Source organism: Pavona decussata, unplaced genomic scaffold, assembly GCF_977016875.1.
Source record: "Pavona decussata unplaced genomic scaffold, jaPavDecu1.1 SCAFFOLD_65, whole genome shotgun sequence".
In the NCBI taxonomy this organism is placed as follows: domain Eukaryota; kingdom Metazoa; phylum Cnidaria; class Anthozoa; order Scleractinia; family Agariciidae; genus Pavona; species Pavona decussata.
In genome coordinates, this window is record NW_028145485.1 from 134,997 (window position 1) to 158,727 (window position 23,731).

A 23,731-nucleotide genomic window follows, 5' to 3' on the forward strand; every position below is an offset into this window, starting at 1 on the left:
TAATCAGAACATGCACAGATACCAACTGAGCATGTTAAAAATAGCTTTTAAACTCTTGGGATTTTATTTTAAAAAAGTAATTACTTTACATTGTAGACAATTAGGACTAGACGATATGTGAGGACGATTATTAAGTGAGAATAATGACTGGTTTTCTGATAAAACATGGTTTCTTGGCTAATCAGAATATGCACAGATACCAACTGAGCAGGCTAAAAATAGCTTTTAAACTCTTGGGATTTTATTAAAAAAAAAGTAATTACTTTACAATGTAGACAATTAGGCTGGACGAATGTGAGGACGATTGCTAAGTGAGGATACTGACCCGCCATAAAAGTAAAAGAGATGGTTTCGCTTTTCTGATACAATTACGATGGGAAAATTAAAGGTGGAGGAGATCAAAACTCCCTGTGTCTCTGCAGTAATTGACTGTTTTGTTCAACCAAAGACTATGAAAATAGTAGTGCTACCGCAGTGCTGGTGTCAGCAATGACTAATGCACATATGCACATATCTGCATGGCACGGATAGCGACACAATTTTCAAGATTTTTTATCTTGATAAAATTCCCTTGTTGGGCCGGGATAATAAGTGCATTATCTTACAATTGGTCAGGAGAAACGTCATCTAAATTTACTTTCAACACACAATTTACATATCCGATTATAAACTAGTTTCGTCGAAAGACTTCGTCAGTTGGATTCTATAAACAGAATTTCACAGAGACGATAACAAGGAAACATGCTATGCTTGCTATTACGGTTTTCCAATGCGAGTCGACTTGATGCCTTAGATACTTAGATAGATGATTTATTCAAACCACATCGTGGCCATATGCCTGAATAACGTAGTTATGACTACACCAAACATGTCAACAACCCCGAGGCAAAGACACCAGTTCTTCTGCCTCAAAAGAGTAACTATTTTACCATACATCTGTCAGTAATAATATCGAACTGAATCAGTCCCTTCTCGATTACCACGTTTCAGGTTTCCTACCTCGCTAAGTAATGAAAATCGTCCCTCCCACCAGTTAGTCATGCATGTACATTCATTCTGATAATGAATTTTCTAGCCTCCTACCTCCATAGACAATATGTAATCACCAGTCTATTGTTTACCTTTGCTCTAGCTAAGCTGTTAGTGTGTGCCTGTATGTCTTTAATTGACTGATATCGAAAATATTTTCCAGTCGAACGTTCTGTCCTTCGTTCTCAAAGAGCTTGGATTCACTCGAAATGTCATTGTCTCGAAGCTATTAGTTATCAGCTCTTGAAAACGTTTAGACTCTCATTTATGCCTGTGCACTTAATTCGTCCAATCTCAATGACGCGCTTTAACAATAAATTAAAAAGGCAACACACTACATTTAAGCCTCATTTTACACAAAAGGTGATTGATCACTGGATTTTGTTACCAAGCGTTAATTTCTTTTATTTCTTACTTTGATATTTAATATGTGCTTACTCTCTGTTTCGCTTCCGTAATAAAAACGTCATTACGAGTTTGATTGCCGCAACTTGTATTGCTTTTGGTGATTATTATCTTTTAATAAATCCGACGTTAAAACTCTGTGATATGCCGAAAAGAGAAACATGTCAGTGTATTTCAAACCAGCAATTTCATTCGCTTAAATGGGGTTTTTGGTATCTTTTGTTAAAAATGATGAAATAAGACCTTCAATCAGCTGCCAAATAATTCTAGAATGACGAGAGGAAAGAAATCAACTCAATTCTTGAAAGTAACAACTCGTGATCTGTTCTAGCGTATTTTGGAAACAAAATTGTGAGAACTTGAAAAACAGCCTAACATTTTTCAAGTTTCAATCCATACCGACCTGCTCTGTCTCTGACCAGAGGCACTAATCGACAGTTTTGTTGCACTGGGGTGATAATTTATAGCAAACTTTTCAATTATTTCTTTGTTTCTGTTGTCAGACAAACATTTTTGGGTTTTGAAATGACAGCAAATTTGCGTGATACTTCCCTTTTAACAAACTAGTTTCTTTACGATGTGACACATTTTCATAACAGGTTTACAAATGAATGTTTTATATTTACCTACATTTTTGTCGTAATCAGGCAAAGTGACTCGAACCTATTTATTGGTGCGTTGGTAAGATTTTTGAGTCGCGGTTTTTCTAAATGGAGGCTTTCTGAATTGTACGACAATGCTATTTGTTTTTTGCAAGTGTAAAAATGTTTGAGATATCAGGCTGTTTTTAAAACCTCATTTTTACAAACAAATGACCTTAATTTTGAAACCCTGCGAGATCGGAGATATGTTTTCCTTCCTTCATCAAATGACACCTAAGAGCTCTGAAGTATCGTAGCGACAACTGTGTTTCAGAAAAATTGTGACCATACAACTCGCTACCCAAATGCTGGTTGCATTTACTAAAAAAATTCTAATTTTTCGTGTGTGTGTGTTAGATGACGAACATCTATCGGAAAACTGAGGGTAGATTATCGCCCATTTTAAAGTCTAACTTAACCAAAGCTTTCTTAAAAGAAACTTGGTAATCGGGAACCAACGGTGAACATAGTCACGAAGAACACGTTTATCCTGCATGTGACGTAAAATTAAATATCTTATATTCATCTGACTTATCACGTATTTGTGCCTTTATTTTCCAAAATAAAACTTCATCATTACAAAACAAAATATCTATTTAAAAAAAGCCTTACCAGTTTAAAGCCTCGCATGTTCCTTTTCTGAGGAAAAATAAGGCCGCTAAGTCGATTGGCTGCAGACATCGGGATTTCAACTGCAATGAATATCCGTGCGCTTGATAATATATTCAAGATCTCTGGCTTTGTTGTGACATTACTCACGGGCAGTTTGTTCCAAGTGGCAAAATGCCCGTGAGTAATGTCACAACAAAGCCAGAGATCTTGAATATATTATCAAGTACAAAGATTTTGTAATTGAAAAGCGAGCGGCTACAGTTACTTGACTGAGCGGCTTTATTTCTCCTCCGAAAAGGAACTTACGGTGGTGAAAACTGAATGAATGAACTTCCATGAATGTTCTATTTTGTAACAGTGAGGTTTCTGTGAAAAATAATGGCACAAATACGCGATAAGACAGATGAATATAAGATATTTAATTCACTTCGTATGCAGCAAAAACGGGTCCTTCTTGTAACCTTTTACCAAGTTTCTTTCAAGAAATTTTTGGGTGGCATTTCGCTTTGAAATGGCCAATAGTCTACCTTCAGTCTTCCGATAGTTTTGCGTAGCTAACACAAAAAAATAGCATTATTTATCGTGGGTTAAGAAGATTCAAGCAGGCGTTTTTGTTCTTTTGTTGTTGCTGCAGTTTATTATTATGGCATTAAAAACTTCTGGATGCCCAGATATCCTAAACAATGATTGGGCGGCCAGCCGTAGCTAATCAATGCAACGACCAAAGTCCTTACAATTAAAATCCCAACTCCTAATCATAAAGATGCTAGTAATTAAATTCTAAAACTATTTACTATCCATAAAATCCTAAACCTAAATACTAAAACTTCTGTTCCTCACGATGGAAACACTTTTAAAAAAAGTATAATAAAACGCCTAATGTCTATTAGCATTAGCATTATTATTATTATTATTATTATTATTATTATTATTATTATTATTATTATTATTATTATTATTATTTGGTTTGTTTGTTTGTTTGTCCGGATTTTTTTCTTTTTTTTTTTTTTCGATAGGCGAGTGCTGTATTATCTCAGTTCGTGCATTGGGCGGTCATTTTGGATTTCAAACGCAGGGATCTGGAACTAATAAAAATTGGCTGAGAAAATAGATAAGAGGACGTTTTGGTGTAGGAACAATACTAATCTTGGTATTAAATAGTTTTGTCGCAGCAGCCCTCTTTAAAGGTAAAGTCTCTTGGTGACTGAACACTATTAGTCACGTGTTCAACTTAAACCAACCAGACGCAGAGAAAAATAAGTGATGAAGTATAAGTTGAATGTGAAATAGCGATACGTGATAAGGGACCTCAGAGAACTACTTTTGTAGAAACTGGGTTCCAAAGATCTTAAAACAAGAAGTTACAGGACAAACCCCTCCATTTCTTTCACACCGTTGTAGGTGTGAAATCGTTCCGTCGTGGAACATTGTTGACTAAAGCGTCCTCCGAAAAAAAATGTGTATCAAAATCTAATAATTTTATCACAGAGATAATACATGTTTCTAATTTTATTAACAGGTTTTATGCTGAAAACTAAGCTAATTTTATGACTGAGAGTTGTAGAAAAAGACGCATGTTGTTTGTTAGTTGTTTACGCTCTGATGGTTGATTGACAAATGAAGGTGAGAATGGCCAGGTCAGCCGGCCAGGCCTTTTAAGTGGATTTTTCTGTTTAAAAGCCCTTCAAATATTACATCAAAATTTGACAAAAACTAGACTCACTTTCTTCATTTAACTGTTACCTCAAGCATTCGTAACTCGAGGAAATGGACGACATTTGTTTATCAAAGAGTCGTCTTACAAGTTCCTTGAGTTGCAAATGCAGCAGGGTAACAAACTATCTTCTTTGTCGACCATTTTAAGTATACAGCTATTTCAATTAACGTTGTCGGATTAAAATCAAGCTAAAAGACAAGACCGCAATGTTTAGTGGGATTATTTTTTGTGAATAATTTCATCAAAATCATCCCTGCACATGCAGGTCATTGTACTGCTAATTACAACCTATTTTTTTTCCAGGCATGACTGATTTTGATGAATTTATTCATAAAAAATCCCACGTAAACTTTCGGTCTTGTCTTTTAGCTTCATGCTTTGAACCGACAATAGTCCGGTAAAGTTAGTGAATGACCCACCACAAATTGCAACAAAAGCTAAATAGGTCTCATTCCACTGGTAATACCATTGGGAATAACATACTAAAAGTCACCGAAAATCGGAGCATTGGAACAATGTTAATTTTGCGGGAATTTGAATCGCTATTAAAATTCGAAAATCCACCATATTTAATTTATGCAGCGACAGTACCGATGGAATGCCGATGTAGAAGTAGACTCTCTAATTCGAAAAATATGGCAATATGCTAACAAAAATCGATTGGGCAACAAATTAAATCAATTTAAGAGTAGTATAGGTGCATGTTATGAGGTCTGCGTTGCCCACGTGCAGGGGAACAGTACAAGCCAAACTTCACACAACTGCAGCGTTGGAACTGTAGTCTGTCTTGCAGTTGCAATTAATAGCTTCTAGAAGATACTCTGGTGAAGGTTGCAATAGGTGACATCTTGTCATCTTTCAACCTCCACCCCCGTTCTGTAGCGCACCATTGTGCACTCCATGCCATTGCTGGACTTGGTGGTTCACACGTAGACTATGGTACTTGGCTGCGGCTGGTGTTGGTGGCAGTGTCCGCGGTTGCACACATGACGTGCTGGGTGAAACTTTGCGGTGGAAATGCTGCACCCAAAGGGTATCGATCTTGTCACCAGGTCTAACGTTGTACAAGCAGACCAGTGCGTTTTCCCAAGCAATGCGAATATCTTCTGGTGTGGCGTGCGGGTCCTGAAACACATCAGCTTTCTTTCGGAAAAAAGCAGTCGATCTGAGTTTCTTTGAAGCCTCCGGCTTACCAATACCAAACAATCGAGAGGTGGTATCACATCCAAGCAATGTATGCGCGAATAGAATATTGTCACAGATCTGATCACCTAGCACTCTTTGCACCTGATTAATGTTCCAGCACCGCGCCGTTCGCTGCGAGTTTGACTTTGGTTCTGGTCTGAAATACAGTTCACAGTTTGTGCTCTTTGAATTGCAACAAAGAAGTATGAGGAGATCTGTATCATCGCCAACTAAAGCTGTGTCGTTCGATGCAGCTGACTCAATTGCTGTTTGTACCACTAGCACATCTGCATCAGCTTCTGCATTTACGACTATGATGTTGTTCTGTTGTAAGTGACTTGAGAGTAGCGTTATGAACCTCTGCTCGTTGGTCTTGTTGGATAAGAACACACCCTTCTTCATAGAACATATTAAATCCCCAGTGAAACGCACTTCGGCAGCCATGCTTGATTTGGTTCGTCTACTGTGAGCGTTGTCTTCTGTGGATGGTCCGTTTTGATAGCCATCGAGTACTATGACAGGAGATCTATATTTGTCCGACACATACTGAACATAGGGACTACAGATTGTGTCAAATTTCTCACCACTAGGCGACAGAATTCTGTGGAGAAGGGTACCTCCATCCAAAACGTATTGGGCAGGTGTTGCTGGGCTAGGCATAGGTGGAACTTGTTTCCACATGGCATCGGCGAGTGCAGCTTTGTTTGGAGAAAGTAAAACATTGGTCGTTTCAAAAAGTGCAGGTGGATAGCTACAAAGTTCATGAGTGAAAACTTCGTCCAACAACTCTCCCTTAATAAGTGTCCCTGTTGAAAACGAGACGCTGGAACCGAAGCATAGGATCAATAACCACAGTTTATGTGCCTGTGTGCACTGCATCTTTCACGTCAAGAGTCACAGCCTAATCTTTCTTCTTGGAAACATACTCTTGCACTTTCAGGCCAACCAGGCCATCCACGATCTTCTTTCCGACTTGACTGCCCTTGTCAGCATTAACTGAACAACTTGCTCTGACACCAGTATCAATGCTGTGTAGTCTGCTGTCATTTGCATCCAATGGTGTTTTGGATTGTAAGTATTCCAGGACCTCGCGGGTGTCGCTGGTATCCCTCTCTTGACGAGCTAAGGATATGTCGTTGTGTTGATCACTTGTACAATAGCTGACTTATGTGTATTCATGAAGAGCTTCGTTCATCTGCACACGCTGGAATAGATAACAGCCACACATGTCTCTGTTGTTCATCCATACCTCTACCCCTTGTCAAACTCCTGCACTCTTAATACTTCGCATTAGAGCTTGTTCGATTACTAGGTCGGTAGACAGTTCAGCCCAATATCGTTCAGAGCGGCGCACGACATGACGACTCTACACAAAATGCCGTTGCACTTCTGATTGGTATTCATCAGAAAGTTAGCTGGTCTTTTTCCGTTCTAGAAAATAATTGGGCAAAGGTGACGTCATATTACGTCATAAGCCACGCTAATGAACTCCCTACATTGGCAGTGTTGTACATAAATGTTACATAATCCGATTGCTAATTTTTGTTCTCATAGCTTCAACTGTAGGAGCTGCAGATCTTCGCGCTTTGTTAAACTTTGGCTGCGATATTGCATATGAATAAAATTTTAGATGAAATTATAGTGGTTTAAACTTTGTCCAAAATGACATTGTTCCAATGCTTCGATTTACGGTGACTTTTAGTATGTTATTCCTCAATAAATTGGGAATAAAATGAGACATATTTCGCTTTTGTTGCAATTTGTGGTGGGTTTAACCTTCAAATTTCACAGATTGACTGGACTACAACGTTAATTGAAATAGCTGTACACGTAGCTTTGCCAAAGACATACAAATTTTGAGACCGAAAATAAAGAAAATAAGCCGTAACGGACAGCGTGTGAAATAAATGTGAGCAAGTTTCTATGGCAACAAATGGCTGCGACAAAATTCCTTAAAGGGGCACTGTCATGGCGATTTTGCTGTATGTTGGTCAAAACTGCTCAAATATTGGACAAAAAAACTGTTTTGTAACATGAAATTGCTCTTACAACACCAGGAAAGACATATTAAGGTTTTTCTCCTTGGAAGAACAAACTACAATCAGTTTTAAGCGACTTCTCTAAAATACACAGGAAGAACTTGAAAAAATTGGCCATTTTTTCTCAAGTTGCAATCCACTTCCCTCCTAGCCATCCGCAGCCAAAGATAATTAATAGTAGTTTCTGTGCACACGTAGGGTCCTTGTAAACAAAAATCAACCATTATTTAACGATTCATACGTTTTTTGGCTAGGCACAGTGACATTAAAAATAGGTGACGCTGCCCCTTTAAAATGAGAAAAAAGTCAGGTTCATTTTTATGTATTAGGAAATTATTCCGGCGTTAAAACTGCTTGTTAATATGTTGCAAATTCATTTGAATTCGTTCATGTGTTACAAACACCGGCTTGATGTAAGTAAAATACAGGTAATAGGATGTAATTTTCAACAGAGTTGTGACCAGAAATTCAGGGAAAAAATCTCCACATACCCTTTTCAAATATGTTCGTTATACTTAAGTCCCCAAACAATATAGTAAAAACATTTTTGTTTAAACATTGAGATTAGTCCGGACCATTTAATACTTTAACAAAAAAGACCACTGCTAAATAAAAAAAAAAAATTCAGAATAATCCTTCTAGCAGAATGTATTGATTCATTTTTTTTTAAATAAAAGATTGCTTGAATAGAGCAGTTTGCTATACATTCAAGGATCTCTCTAGTGCATTAGATGATTCTCACTAACGTACGATGAAAACAGTCGAAATCGAGACATTAGGTCGGCTATTGTGATTGCTCGTCTACAGACCATCTCCATTAGCAAAAAGCAGGATATAAAACGCTTTTATTCATTATGTTCTAAGAACTCATATTAGTTTGGCGCCACGTTATTCCCCAAAACAGAAAAGTCATTAATGGCCGTCGCAAATACGGTAATCAATATGTTAATTATGGCTATGGTCGGCAGGTTGTGTGCATGTGTTGAATTTCTGTATGAAATAATTTCAATGTAAATATACTCAGAAATTATTAATTGTTTTGATTCCTTAAAGATAGAAACATAGACCTTTTCCAGCCGGTGACTCACATTCGGAAACGATCTTCAAGAAAGCTGCCGTCAAGATCAAGAATCGCTGTTGAATTTATAATGAATTCTAACGTTAACAGGTACGGAGAAGACCAGCTGTGACAACAAAGGAAATTCTCCAATTTTATGGAGACATTGTGCAATTTAAAGGTGCCAAAAAAGAATTGAGAGTAGAGTGCACAAATACCTGAGATACCTACATCTTGCTTTTCATCTCCCCTTATACGCTTAATCTCGAACGTTGCCAAAGTTTCGTGAAAGCTTTTCACGATATAATAATTTTTGTTCCATAAACGCATGTCTGTTATCTTGTTGTGACTGAATTTCCATCAGAATAGATCGCTCTATAATATTCACTGGTGCTACTGTCACGTGTTCGACCCACTGTTCGGCCCACTGTCTCGAAAAGCGAGAATGATAACCTTTTTCCCTGCCTGTACCGATTGGCTACATCAAGGACGGTGTCACTTTTGTTACTGCGCATTCATTCTGTACATCCTCGAGATACTCGGGTTTCATATGGGTGCAGGTGCCTACTAATACTGGGAATTTTTTTGTGCGGTTTAAAACTTTGCGGAGAAAGCAGAACTTAGAAAGTGCCCTTGGTATCGAAAAAGAAAATTTGGGATAACCGTACATTTTTCAGAGATAATAAAGCTTCTATTTGGAAAAAAAAAAAAGAAAAGGAAAGAAAGAAAACGCCATACATTGCTTGTATTTTACTGTTTTTTAGAATAACTGTTGCTTAATTATCTCTAAAAAAAGTGTGGGTGTTTTTTTTGTTTGTTTTTGGATTTCAATAGCCCTTGCTAAGATCTGCTTTCCCAGCATAGTCATAAACCACACAAAAATACTTCTTTATTATTAGGCACCGTCTTTAAACTTGATTGACAAATATATTCATGTAAGGTTATTTTCGAGTTATCTCTGCCTCGGTTTCATCACAATTCTGATTTTTAATTCGTTTGCTTGTTTAATTGAGTTTCAACAACATTAAAGTTAATCATTGAGTAGAACTAATATGCACCTTAGGTTAGTTTTGAGACATCAACAGAGATAACTCTAAAATCATTTTCTTTTTGAGAAGAAAATGATGAATTTAACAAAATTTTCGTCTACAGTGAATGCAGCATGAAGGCAAATTGATCAGTGAAGATCTGTATACACTTGAGGGACAAATATAACACTGACATAATTTAAGTAAATAATCATGCAATTTAGAAAAACTTTAAGTAGATTTTATAATCATAGAACAACGACAAAAAAAGTCATCGCAGGATTTGAACCCATGGCCTTCAGAACCGCGCTCTAATTACAGAGCTGCATTCTAACGACATGGTGAACATTACTTTTTTATTTCATGATAGCTTTTTAAAAAAATTACAGTCTTTATTTATTTATCATATAATTTTGCTAGAGTAGTGAATAATAAAGTCTGAAAGTATAGTTGGTGATTGATTTGGTTTTGCATTGTTATGCTCTGTGATTGGTTAAAATCACAACAGATAATCAGTTATTTACAGGTTATTGATAATCAGTTATTGACAAGCGTTCCCCCGTGGTTAGAGGAGTCACGTATCAATTGCCTTTACCTCTTATAGGTTCATCGGTGCTGTATGTGTCAATTACATGTAATTTGTGACTCATTTATGTATATTCTCACTTCCTTTAGTCTGCTACCATATAACTTGTCCTCTAAAATGAAATTACATTTAATTTTAAAAGCGTTGGTCCGGGCGTTCAGTGTCTCCCGGAAAATTAACTTAATAGCGCCCCTTGGTTGGCGCGCTCCGGCAAGATCGTTAGATAAAAGATTTAACACAGTTTTGACCAAAAAAAGGGAAAATCGCCATAATATGACCGTTTTCAATATTCGTCCATATAATTTAGACAGATTAGGCCGCAGTGCCTGTCCAAAATATCTTATTTACTAAAAGACCCCCAATGACGGTATAGGTAAATTTGATCGATGGCTACCTTGAGAATTTATTCTGTAATTTTTCGTACACAAAGCAATATCGACTGCCCGCCAAAATATATCAGAAATAACGTTTCTTTGCATTTTTTTGTATTCCCAAAATTTAAGTTAAATGCAATATTAGGCGAGCAATATATCTATCATGAAACGAATTCGTTCGCCAGAAACGGTGTAGTTGAAACCGGTGGCGTCGATACGTAAGAAATATTGTAAGTATACGTGCTTATACTGAAATTAAATTTACCCCCAGCTTAGCAAATTGGTTTTTATTTCATTTTACGCGTTCTTAATAAGCCAAGCCGATTTGAGGCTCCCTTGGTGGTTTCATGGATAATTTTAGGATAACACTACTCAAAAAGTTATGAGAAAAAGCGATAATTAACCTAGCTCTTTTAGGTACAACTTAATTTTAGCGGAGATAAGAAGTAACAACGCTGAAAATTGCATTGGGATAAGGAGGAATCCAAACTGACCCCACTAACACGATCGAGATTTTAATGCCGTTGAAATTATGAACCTGAATATAATCCTGATTTCTGATACTCTTTTGGATCGTCATTCTTAGCCTTGCAGTAAAATGTTGGGTGTAGTACTGTTTCTAGCATTGCTTTCGCAGTGGCTCTCCTTCGATCGTTATCAACCAGTTGTAATATATTTCTTAAAGCCGTTAAAATTTTTACTTCTAAAAACTGGACGACAGCCATTTAAAACTAAAGCACCTTTCAGAAGAACCATTAAATAGAACATACCTCTGTGTAATCGGCTACGGGAATAAACGACTATATAGCTTGAATGAAGCAGATTACCTCTCTGTAACTCTTCACTTCATAGTCTCAATGTCAGTTTGTAAAGTTGTGATATTGGATGCTGTTTATTCGTGCAGAATATCACAACCGCGGGATTACAGGCACAAGTTGATTTTAATCCTCTCCTCACGTTCATCAATGTCGGTTTAATTAGACAAAACACTAGGATTAAAGCAGTTTCAAACTGTATTGTGTCGATAATACTTTGGCTTATCTTGCAAAGTGTATTTTCTGAATGTGAAGATTAATAAACTACAGTATGACCTTAATAGTTGGAGACATTAAGTTGATGAAACAAAGCCTTCAAACTAAAGCTACGAAAAACCGAGAAAAACCGAAAAGATCAACTTACAAAAATTTCAGGAAAAAACTTACAGGAAATAATCGCCATGCTCATTAATATTTTACTCAGTTGAGATGAGAAAAATGCGGATTACGATTTACGATGTATCAAGCGAGCCTATCTCATTATTTTGCTTAATAACTGTTCCAAGATTAGCACTATTTAATCAGTAAGAATTCAAATTATTAGGTCGCCTTTTTAGTAGATTCTTGGCAAACAGATCTCAAAAACATTGATTTTTTAATTCCATTTGTGAGCGAGAATAACACAATGTCGTCTTAGATTCTTGCCAAATAAATTTCAACAGTGTACATTTTAGTTTTCAATTTGAGTAGTGAAATCTTCGATGCCACCTGCATATCTTATGATCATTATCATTCCAGGTATCCATCGCCAAGAGGAATTGTGCTTCGATGTCTGACTTTGCGACGCCTGGATGCAATGTTTATACACACGATTCAGTTCAATCGACGCATGCGTGAAGTGATAAGTGATAGTTGCTGATGACTATTTCACAGACAAGAAGAACATGATGGCTGATGAAAAATAGCCGTCTCAATATGGACAAGAAAGGTAGTTTGCCTTTGTTGTAAAGGAAAACTACTGTGTTGTAGACAACTTCTTCTGATACAGTTTGACATCAACAACTTGCTTCACGTTCAGCCATTTTTCATTTGCATGATCGAAAAATAAGGGACAGTTATTTAAACAGACTTTAATTTACGCCGCGGTTTAAGACAATCAGTGGGCCTCCAAATCTGTTTATAACCTTTTTATTTTAAGTAGATAAATAGTTTTCTAGTCTTAGATGCAAGCCTCCTTGTTACCGACAGAAGTAGACAATGTTTAGATATGATTGTTGGCAAAATTGGACATGGCTTAGAACGTGATTTTTGCAAACACCGTCTAAACTGTCTTTTAATAACTGACCCTAAAGGTTTATTGTTGAAATTGGAGACGCTGCATAAAGAACATAAGAACATTAAGCTTTTGGTTTAAACTGCAGCCATGGGCGCTCACAGCATAAGATTAAGGGACTTTAAGAAACCACGGCGGCAACGGTAACGAAAATGTCGCTTGAAAATACAAGTTCGCGTTACTTGTACCTATTCGCGATTTTTCCAACTCGTTCAACTTGTACAATATGGCCGAACTATCCCGTAACAGAACAGGTGAGAACAGCGTTCAAGGTGAGACGGAGAATGGAAAATTTACCTTCATGTGCTCACGTTCTTCGCAAAACCATGAATTTGGTATTTCACGTTGTGGTTTGGCCGAGCACTGTGAAGAAATGTACCAAAATAAAACGCACGTGCAGGGCCTTTGTTTTTCTCATTAAATCCTATTGCTTTGTCACGTTGTCGTTGCCGTCACCATAGTAGCTTCTTAAACTTCCTAATAATAAAATATAGAGTTACGTGCTTAATTTATAGTATTTGCTATCACCATTTGATTAAATTTTCTTACACAAGAAATTTCTTGAAACTTGCCCTATTGATTTCGATGCTTATTTCAATTCAATTTTAATACCTTGAAGGATGTTAAATGTGAATTAGGGAGAAACGAAGACTAGGAAAAAAATCCGAGTACCAGATGGGATTTGAACCCACGACCCTCCGTGATCTAGTCGGATGCTCTCACCACTGAGCTACTGGAGACTCTATGGTGAGCAAGGGTCAAATTGTGGGTATCGACTGGAACCGCATCGCGCGGCTACACAGTCACGTACTGACTCATATGAACTCACTAACAGCATCGCGCTGTCACATTAAGGCATCTAACACATGTGAACTCACTTTAATTTCCTAAATATTTTAGAGCATAGACTATTGTATTAATAACGTTTTTATAGTTTATAGTGAAATAATGACACGACAATGTGTTAAAAAATGCCTTGCTCGTTGAGTTATATACACTCGATTGCAAAAACGTTGACACCTAAAAAGCATAAACCGTGAACGATGATACCCAATGGCTTTATGGGTATAAGTGTACTAAATTTATTTGCAGAATATTCTATTCTCGTGCGACGGTTGACTGGACCAAAATTAGTTGCAAGTGGTGAATGATGGAAACTGTCCAAGCTTTCCTTAAAGTGTCCAAGTTGGCCAACAAGGGCCAATTTGAGTGATATCGCGATTTGCCTAAGTTCAAAGCAGGCAATGAACTTAAGCAATATTTGGTAGAAATTTATTTGGAAGAATTAAGTCGGCACTGTATTCTTTCTTGCAAAGATTGAGAATGGTAAATTATTGATAATGGAAATTAGGTTATTGTTTAAAGACCGATGTTCCCGGACAAGCGCTTGCGCGAGCAGACCGGCTCAAAAATAAAATGTACGGGTCGACACTAAATTCGATGCGAGCTTGTGGTGGAACAAGCTGTTGAAATCGCGCCCGAATTTGGATCATTCGCTCTTAGTTTTTCACTTTTTTATAATCTTTGTTTCCTGTTGTAAAAATAAGTTCGATTTTTGTAAGTTTAAAAGTGTTTTAGCATCCGAAAACGACATTTTTGTCGATGGATCGTCAAAGGAGACGTCGCGGCGACGGGACGTTCTGTGTACTCTCTGAAAGCACAGAAGCTAAAGCGGACAGAGTGGAGTGGATGTAGAAATCCTGTGTGGTTAACAAGATACGTCCACCAAACGTGGAAAATTGGTAAAGGGATAAGTCTGTTTAAAATAGACAACGATTTCGCGGCACATCTGCTTTCGCTGGAAATGGCAAAGGTCAGATCACCAACTGGCTTTGGATGAACTCGCTAGGATTTTCTAGATTCCAATCGTACTGTTTGTTCATATGGAATTCAACTGTCAAAAACGGAGAATTCGACGGACAAACAGCATCAAACATCAGCGTTTTGCTTTGGATGGAAAAAATTGTACAACACTGAGATGCGAAGCGAATAAATGTGTGATCAAATGGGAGAGTTAGTTGTAGTCGTCTATTAGCCGGCTCGAATAGCGGGCAGTAGAAAAAAAAACCCAAAAGATTTGCGGCAAACTACAAAATCTATTGTAAGGTATTCATATATCTATGAAATTATGGTCTTTGCGAATGGCAAACGCAGTTTTGATTTGCCACCATCGCAGAGTTTTCTCACGAATGCATTCCAGCATCTCGGAAGGACGCTCAGTGTTGTTGTTACTAAACGGTCGCATCGCTTCTTGAAGCTTGCAGATTTCTCGTTCTTCGCCTTCTCGCTGGTCTAATAAAATCAGGCTGTCTAACGAGCACACTATAATAAGTTTATCATTGAATGCTGATGAAATACTGGATTTAGAACGTAAATTTGAGGGAGCTTCTCGGCTTTTCGAACCGCGCGTAATAAAAAAAGTTCGATGCCGCAAGATAGCGACATTGTACTAAAATAAAACCGTATAAGTTCGCATAAGTTCATGCGCCAAACCGTGAAACTCTCCCTTTAAACACTACCCACAAATCCGTTGGGTCTTATCGTTCACGGTTTATGCTTTTCAAATGTCAACCTTTTTTGCAATCGAGTGTATAATGTTCCTCAACAACGCTTGCGCTACGTCCATAACTACGTGCACCACTTAACAGTATTTAAAAAGGCTAAAATAACATTTTTTCGGAATCTGAATTATATAATTTGCATCAAAATACGGACATTTCTGTCTGTTTTGGAGATGGATTTTTTTATAGCATATCGGTATATTATAATTTCAACACGCAAAATTCCGCACTCAAAAATCCCTAGAGCTGAAAGGTTTTAAGCTAACAATGCTTATTTGCTGTTTCCGCTTTGACTGGAAAATTAATATTGTCCTTGTTACGTGAAATCATTATGCAGCCAGCTTCCTTCTTTTGATAGATTTTCCAAGTTGTTTACCATAAAAGATGTATTTTTTTAGAAGTTCTATTCAAAGCATAGCTACGTCAAAAGCTTGCCGACAAATTTAATGCTTGGGGGGTAATGGCTGTCTAGTCGTTTATAAAAAGGTTTTATTGTCAATTGTATTATATCAAGTTGTGTTTTCTTTGAAAAATAAATTTGTTTTGGCTGTCTATAAAGATGAATATTGCCTCCAGTTACATGTAAAAACAATGTGGGCCATCTAATGAAAAATGAAAACTTTGAGGATGCAAAGATGTCAGTGTACCTTGCAAATGACACATATGCACGACATTTGTAAACAATAAACGAACAACGCATAAAACTGTCTTTGTTTATGATTCTAAAACAGAATTCGAGTCCTTTCAGTCATGAAACATGCACAGTGCAGATTAATTTATGATATATCATGCACACTGTTTAAAATAATTCAATATTTAACTCATGTAGCGAGAAAGGAAATCGAGACACCCGGATGTAAACATGTCAGGTAGATGTGTTGTTATAATCTAGCAATCGAGAAGATCTTCGGGGATTAAAAGTACTCTAAAGCATAAAACGGAGCGAAAAAGAAAACTACAATGTATTTATTTTATTTCATTGTAATCGCCGTTTATTTGTTACTTCTGTGGTAAAATGTAGTTTGTTGTCAGCTTAATGCACTTTGGAATTCTGCTGTTTCTTTCGGGAACATTCTATAGCCATATTGTGCCCTCATTGGCGCAGAACATTGTTGTGTCGGATACTTGAAAACCTTAATTACCGATGTGCATTCAACTGTATGTGAAACACGTATAAGATCTGTTGGTCTGTTCTGACTTACAATTTTGCCCTATGACGAAGAAACGTGTGGGAACATTTCTCTTTTTATTCATTTGTTTATTCACCTATTTATTTATTTTTTTGGTAAAGTTTAAATAATTGACCTCCCCCTCCCCCCCCCCCCCACCCCCGTTCCCTTAAAATTAAATCTTCGGGAATTGTAAGACCCTAGATCGTTTTTTCTCTCACCCTCTAGACCCCTAACTTTGGTTTTGATAAACATTTGTAGTGCCACTTAGAAGCCAAAAGTACATTTTTGGTGTTTAGTGACAGGTTGTCTGTATATCATTGAACCTAACTCCCAAGAAAAAAAAAAAACTGATGATTGTGTCTAAGCACAACTTTGACAATTTCTAATTTTGATTTTCTAACTCGTGCCACTTTCAAGATTAATATTGTTCGTTCCAGAAATTTACCGATTGTTCGATCATGTTTCCCGTGATATCATTAACCTGCCGTTGTTTTCTACCGTGCGCACGTGAGTTAGTTACTTCGCTAATTTTGGCAATGACAGGTCGTTAGCAAACCACAAGAAATGAAGTATTCTTTCCCATGCGTTTTCAAGGACAAGCTTTAATCTTACTTCGTTACAACCGACTACAACGCATGCAATGAGTTGCAATACTGAAATTAAAGTAAAATCTCACTTGAAAATTTTGCCCACTGCAGTGAGTCAGCAACGTTGTATTTAATATATACCTGCACACTTTAATACTACTCCTGATCAAAACAAATAGACTTTTTGCGAAAATTAGCGACCTAAATGAAAGCTCTTACCTCGATTTAATAAATCCTTCGGTAGATCAGACCTGCCTTTCTCATCACCAGCAATTTTCATCTGATAAAATAACATGAAAATTCGATTTTTAAACGCAGTGATAGATCCGCTTGTAACCGACATTTATCAGGTTTGAATAAATTTGCATTTAGCAAATCGCATTTTAAATGGAGAAACTTACTCTGTCTCTCTCGTACCAGCGAGGACACGTTGCCTTATGATTTGAGAAACAACTATGGAAAGAAAGATATCGATTTCCAGCAAATTAAATATGTCGGGTTTTGTGTTCGTAATACAGGATGTTGCAAGGATCTTTAGGCTGATGAAGTGGCCAACACGGCGTATGCGTTTCGATTGGCCCAGCTCCCTAATTAACGAACGAACGACACGAGATTGTTGAACAACAACTTGTCAAAAGGGCAGCTGCCTCGCGCATTCTAATGACTTATTCATTCAAATAGTGTTCAAATTCAGTTCCGCATGCTACCAAAAATAATATTACGGAAAATAGCAAGGGTATCATAAGATAATGCTTGCTGTTCTTGGAACTTCTGGTCGCATTTTAAGACGAATTTCATTCAATCGGCACGTACGAGCTTAAACTAACCGTATGCTCAGACACTGCAAGGCGTAAAACATTGTTTACGAATGCATTTTACCGAATTTTCGCTTTAATACTCGTTAACAGGTTTTCAAAGCTTTCTGTAATTTAACAATTAACATCTAAGGTACTTCCTATTCATCAGCCAAGTGCTTTACAATTTTACTTCACAAAAGGCGCAATTTGCTCAAATTTGTACAGAGGCGAGCATGGATGCTAAAAGCCGTAGGCTATTAATTATTAAGAAAAGGTGGTTGTTGGTTTTCTTGGTTTTATCACCATTGGTGACAAACTTATTTCCTACAATAAGTATTCATCTTTTCGTTTATTTTTTAGAGTTTTTACGTTAAATATGAAGGTAGCTTCAAACGACAAAACACTGGTTTATCAACAAAAGGTTAACCTGTAATGGCGTATTATAGGGTGGAATTCAATACTTCTCACTTTCATAGCGGGAAATTATATATTGAATGCATGAATGCATCACTCAACAAAATAGAATATATGACTTAATCTCAATGTGAAGCAGGTCTTGAATCTAATGAAGCTGATATGTATTGCAAGTTTAAAACTTTGAAATTCTGGAAGCCGCCTACTATGAAAGTCTTGAACATTGGTTGTTTATAACAGCAATGTTTACTAATTATAAACATTTTTTGTTGCGTTGTTGTTGATGTTTTAGACAGTGTTATGATTGTGTCATCCATTTCGACAAAAAGACTTTTCGCCAGTTTATTGCCAACATGCGGCGTAATTAAGGGAAACTATCGCTGAAATGTAAGTTTCCCTAACAGCGACCAATACTAGGTAACTCCGGATGTAAATTTTTGGAAGCAATTAACTTACCATTTTTCACAGTGGGCGTACAGTGCAATATCGTAATTGAAATAGATACATAATTTGGTGTCATAAAACTTATCGAGCTACAAATACTTCGATCTTGGGAGAGAAGAAAAATATAACGATTAACACATGTATTACACCGTATTTTCCCTGAATTCTGCTTTGGGAAGCCGGACGATTTTCCTTGAAGATGAATAGTATGTTCGCCTTTTATTATCGACCACACCTGTATTTATTTTGTTGAATTATGCAGTTCCGTTCCGGGAACCTGTTTACTATTGTTTTCCCTTTATCCTGTATTGTTAAGTACACTGTGCCTCCTTTTTAAGTCTCCATCATGAGCCTTAATTCAGCAGCTGCTCGTTGCTTGTAGCAACACTCAACACTCAACTGCGCATGTACTGTTCGTGGCCTTTGTGAACAAGTCATTCATTGGCCTGTCACACGCTAGGCACAGTAACATGTCCTGATGTTAGAGGGCCTCTTCATATGAGCCCGGTCGACCGGGCTGGCTCGGTTTTCGAGATCTTGCCTCGCCACTCTTTTCTTTACAAAAAGTTCGATGTGTTCATATGAGAAGGCAAGCTGGCCCGGTTACCGAGATCTCGCTAACCGAGCTGGAAATTTTCCCCATATGAACATTCCAGCCCAGATACCAGGACTGTCCGAGACGAAACATTTTCAACTGCGCATGGCTTGTAAGGCCGCTGACATGTGGGAACGCGGTTCCACGGGTACTGGGGGGCCATATGAACAGAAGACAAAATTCGTCCCGCCTACCGGGCCAACCCGGTTACCGGGCTCATTAGAAAAGGCCCTTAATGTATGTAGGCTAAGGTGGCTAAAAGATGATTTGGACAAACTAATTGACAAAAAGCGCTTCTTTTTCTTCTTCTTTGCGTCGTTGACTTCAAGTTTTTCCTTGTTACTCTTTATTATGCGGCATTAAAGCTCTTGAAGCCAGTTTCGTCCAACACAAAATTGTACTTCATTGCTTATTTCAAAGAGGAAATTGCTGGCGTTGTAGGGACACAGCAACGCCTAAAAAAGGGATCAGCATTCAAGATTATTTTTCCAAATTTGCATTCACACAAAAAAAGTTAAGAGCTCAGTGGAACTCAAAATTAGAATGTTTACCATTTAAAGATTGAACTCTGACTACACTTCCTTTTTAGAATATATTTTAAAACAATATCCAGGCTGAAATTTGCGAAATTTTAAGAATATTTTAAGAATAAACCCAAAGATGATGAGATTTTGTAAAGGATATATTTGTGTGTTGAAAATCTGAAAAAAAAGACACAATTTTATGCTTTTAACGTAACCTTAAAAATTTAGCCTTTATCGATCTAAACGGCGAAACTAGCCAAGAAAAGGAAAAAACTGCACTAGCTATGGCCAAATTTTCAATGCTGGTGACAGTTCGGTGAACGATACATGTAATACATATGTACAGTATACAGCACAAAAGAAATGAACTAAACTGCAAAAAGTACCATGATAAATTCGTTCTTTGATATTGATACCCCAATACATTCTAAAACGGAAATGTCATAAGCTATAATTTAAGGATAATATAAGAATATTTTCAGCCTAAAATCGGCAGAAAAATAAGAATATTGAGCCTGGCCCGGAAAAACAATATTCTTATAAAAAAAAAAAAAGAGTGTATCGTCTTCTTTTTCACAATGCATCTTTTAGCAAAGAGAATTCAACAATTTCAGGTTCAGTGTAAATGTTAATTCAACATGCTCAAATCGTAGGATTTTGCTTGATTATTATATTGAATAATGTGGAGTGGTGTTGAATGATCTGATTTTCATCAATCTTTTCATTGAACATCATTTAACAGTTGTTTTGTTCTCAAATGTAGTCAGCAATTGCACTTGGTCCACGACATCAGTCAACTCACGCACGCGCAGTGAAAGCACCATTCAAAACATTTGGCTTTTGAAATGAATTCAACCGCGATGAACGATGAGGGTTGTCCCACTTGTTGTATTCAACAACGTTGAGTGTTGTTGAATAATGCTGCATATATTCAGACCGAACATTAACACTCAAAACGCATCAGTCTTTCTTTCTAGTTTTCTCACTGCCATTTACATGAAATTTTCTAAAGTAAAATTATTTTTATAGATTGACATATACAACTGCCGATTGCTCTTTGACAAAAGCACTGAGATCATACAATCATCGCGAAATTACTACCATCGCTTTTAAGGTAAGAAATTACATCGTTTGACATTTATTAGCCCCAAAATTTATACATTTAGATAAAGTAATCAATCCGGCTGTAGAAGAAACAACAGCTGAGAAATTGCTTTTTAAAGCAAATCTTTTTAACAAGTTTAGTGATAAAATCTGAAAAAAAAACGAACAATAGTTACTGATTTTTTTTCTCTTTTAGGTTAAAGGAAAACTTTAATTAAATCTAAAAATACGCATTACCTTCGACCTAGCTTTGGAACTGTTACATCTGTTAATGGAAAATATTAGACGTAATGAGCGAGTTGGTGGTACTTTTATTAAAAGTACGAGAGTAGTTTTAAGTAATATCAAACCTGTATGTGGAATCCTATTGTGAGACCATTCACATTAAAGATACCGAGCAATCTCCCCTATGTGTTTCTATGGTCTTATGCTGACTGACAAGATGAATTTAATTTTTTTTTTTAATTTGTGACTCAAACCCTAAGCCGCCAGGCATACCTATAGTTTCTAATGTTAGCTTGGTTGGAGTAAGCTGATGCAATTCTAAATTTCGACCATTCCAACCTAAGCCGGCGATTTCTTTAGTAGTACATGGCGCGTTTCGTTTGTCAATTCACTGTAAAACACATAATTTCAGTTTTTAGCCAGGCAATCCCAGATTATGTAAGATTAAGACCAGTTTCAATTGCTTCTACACTGAACATCACATTTTATATCTACGAGAATAAACGCAGAATATAGTCTAAAAAGTGAGTGACAATTTCAATAAAATTTCAAGTGTGATGTGTTATGTATTTTGGCGATGCTTTTTAATTATGCCATCTGGATATTTTTCGTTCCTTCTCATTTTGTGGCTACCACTGAAGGACTGAAACGCTCAAAAGACAGTCATTCGCCTGAAACATCAAACGTAAAGTAATGTGTGACGTTGCGACTGAACTGAAAGCCATATTTTTAAATGAACAATACCCTTATTTATTCGAAAAAATACACATATGTCGATGTTGTTTTGTTACATGTCTTCCGTTTCAGAATTTCGGTTTCTTTATCTAAAACACTGATCGCCGGCCTGTCGATAAAATGTTCCGATCATATTTCGTTTTGGAGTGACTCTCGATTCCTTTCGGCCATCTGGTCAAAGAAACAGCATTTTTGTCTACATTGTTAATGAAAACGTTTCACATGGGTATTTGCGTTCGTTCTTAGAAAATCCCTAGCGTATAAATATATATTTTAGGAAATACGATCAAGAAATGCAAAACAAAAAGACACTTTACCTTCCAGGACCTTCCAGAGAATAACTGTTCATCTCGGATGACAATGCAGTTCAGAGGTTGTGTGTCGTGCATCGATCTAATATCAGTTTCTCTAGTTAATAACTGTCGTATATTAGGGAGTGGTATATTACGCCTGACTTGCCATAACGCGTAATCGTTGACAAAACTATGATTTCCTCTTGTCTCTTTTTCCCGGGGGGTAATTTCACCCTACTTATTCATATTTTCTCCCCAAAGTTTGTTTCTTGTCGACAATATTGACCCCAAACGTTAAATTTAATACTGCCTCTGGTCTACCAACTGTCAACAAACCTGACAGAACTGGCCATTAACGTTTAAAAATAAAGACTCGCGTTACGTGTGTGTAGATACGGAGAATGATTTGCATGACACTGAGTAATAACTCTTCTTGTGATCAATATTGATGAAGATAATGGATATCGCTTTTTCAGATCTAAAGAAAGAAATAATTATGGCCTTTAAAGCAACGGTTTTTGCGTCATCATCTTTAGCAGGTTTTCGTCTTGAGTTCCGCACTTGGTGGTCGATAATCAAGATTCTTATTTTTCCTAAGTTATGAGACGTACTTATTAAAATCCATGTCAATATTGACAGCAATAACTTGACAAATTTGAATATTTTAGTGTTTTAGTGTGGTATTATTGAATTGAGGTGAAACTTTCCTTTCGGGTTTATTACTGATTGTTACGTCGCCAAATTGTATAATATGACATAACACTATCACAAATGAAAATCGTCGGTAAAATTTTATTGTTACATTGAATTGATTGAAATTCTGTACGTGTTTTATTCTTTAAACCGGACATGCAAGCATGTCTCTGTAACCGATTTTTTTTGGTAATTTTAAACAGGAGAAAACAGCATTGTTAATGCTTAACACGGTATTTCAACAGCTGAGATAGTGTTTCCTGAATTAAAATATCGTCTTCCATAAATTAAATTGTCAGAATAGGCGCCATAAAGTTATACCATTTCACACCAATTTTCATTTCTCAAAATGTGGTCAACAATGGGTCTTATTAGCATTCAAGTCTGTATATCATTAAATACTGAGTGAGTGCATATGTGCAACAGTATTCTGGAAAACTGTAACATTTGGACGATCAGGTATGGCACATATCCATGAGCTTTTGACAAGGAAGGAATGACATTGATCTTTCATTTTTGTTGAGCATTGTTATTATACAAATAAGAGTGAATTACAAGGATTTTCCTGTCTGAAAAAATCGTATCTTTACACTGTAAAATATATATCTTTCACATGCGAATATAACGACGAAAGATAGTCGAAGATTTCTCCTCGAAAATCTTCGGCAGTCTTCGGGAATCTTCGGTAGTCTTCGGAAATCTTCTGAAATGATCGGGAATAGTGGGAAAATGGATGAAAACTTCTTGGTATACCAAACAAAATAAAATTGGCCTTTTGGGGGCCGTTTTTGTTTCTTTCTGGCTAAAATTTACTGTTATAGTGATT

At 36.8% G+C, this 23,731-nt stretch overlaps 1 protein-coding gene across 7 annotated transcripts in view; it reads right to left on the reverse strand.

Moving 5' to 3' along the window:
• Positions 1-23,731, reverse strand: part of LOC146478214 (A-type voltage-gated potassium channel KCND3-like) — a 34,155-nt gene that overhangs the window by 9,192 nt on the left and 1,232 nt on the right. The window contains exons 1-2 of one of the 7 annotated variants that reach the window (XM_085112461.1): positions 22,237-22,530; positions 17,301-17,361 (exon numbers count right to left, since the gene is read on the reverse strand). The gene's annotated coding sequence lies outside the window, so the exon portion shown is untranslated. Of the gene's footprint in view, positions 1-2,687; positions 2,757-8,916; positions 8,938-11,443; positions 11,585-17,300; positions 17,362-17,482; positions 17,627-22,236; positions 22,531-23,731 lie in introns of those variants that run through there. The other 6 variants (XM_085112462.1, XM_085112463.1, XM_085112464.1 and 3 more) reach the window with 6 other exon arrangements.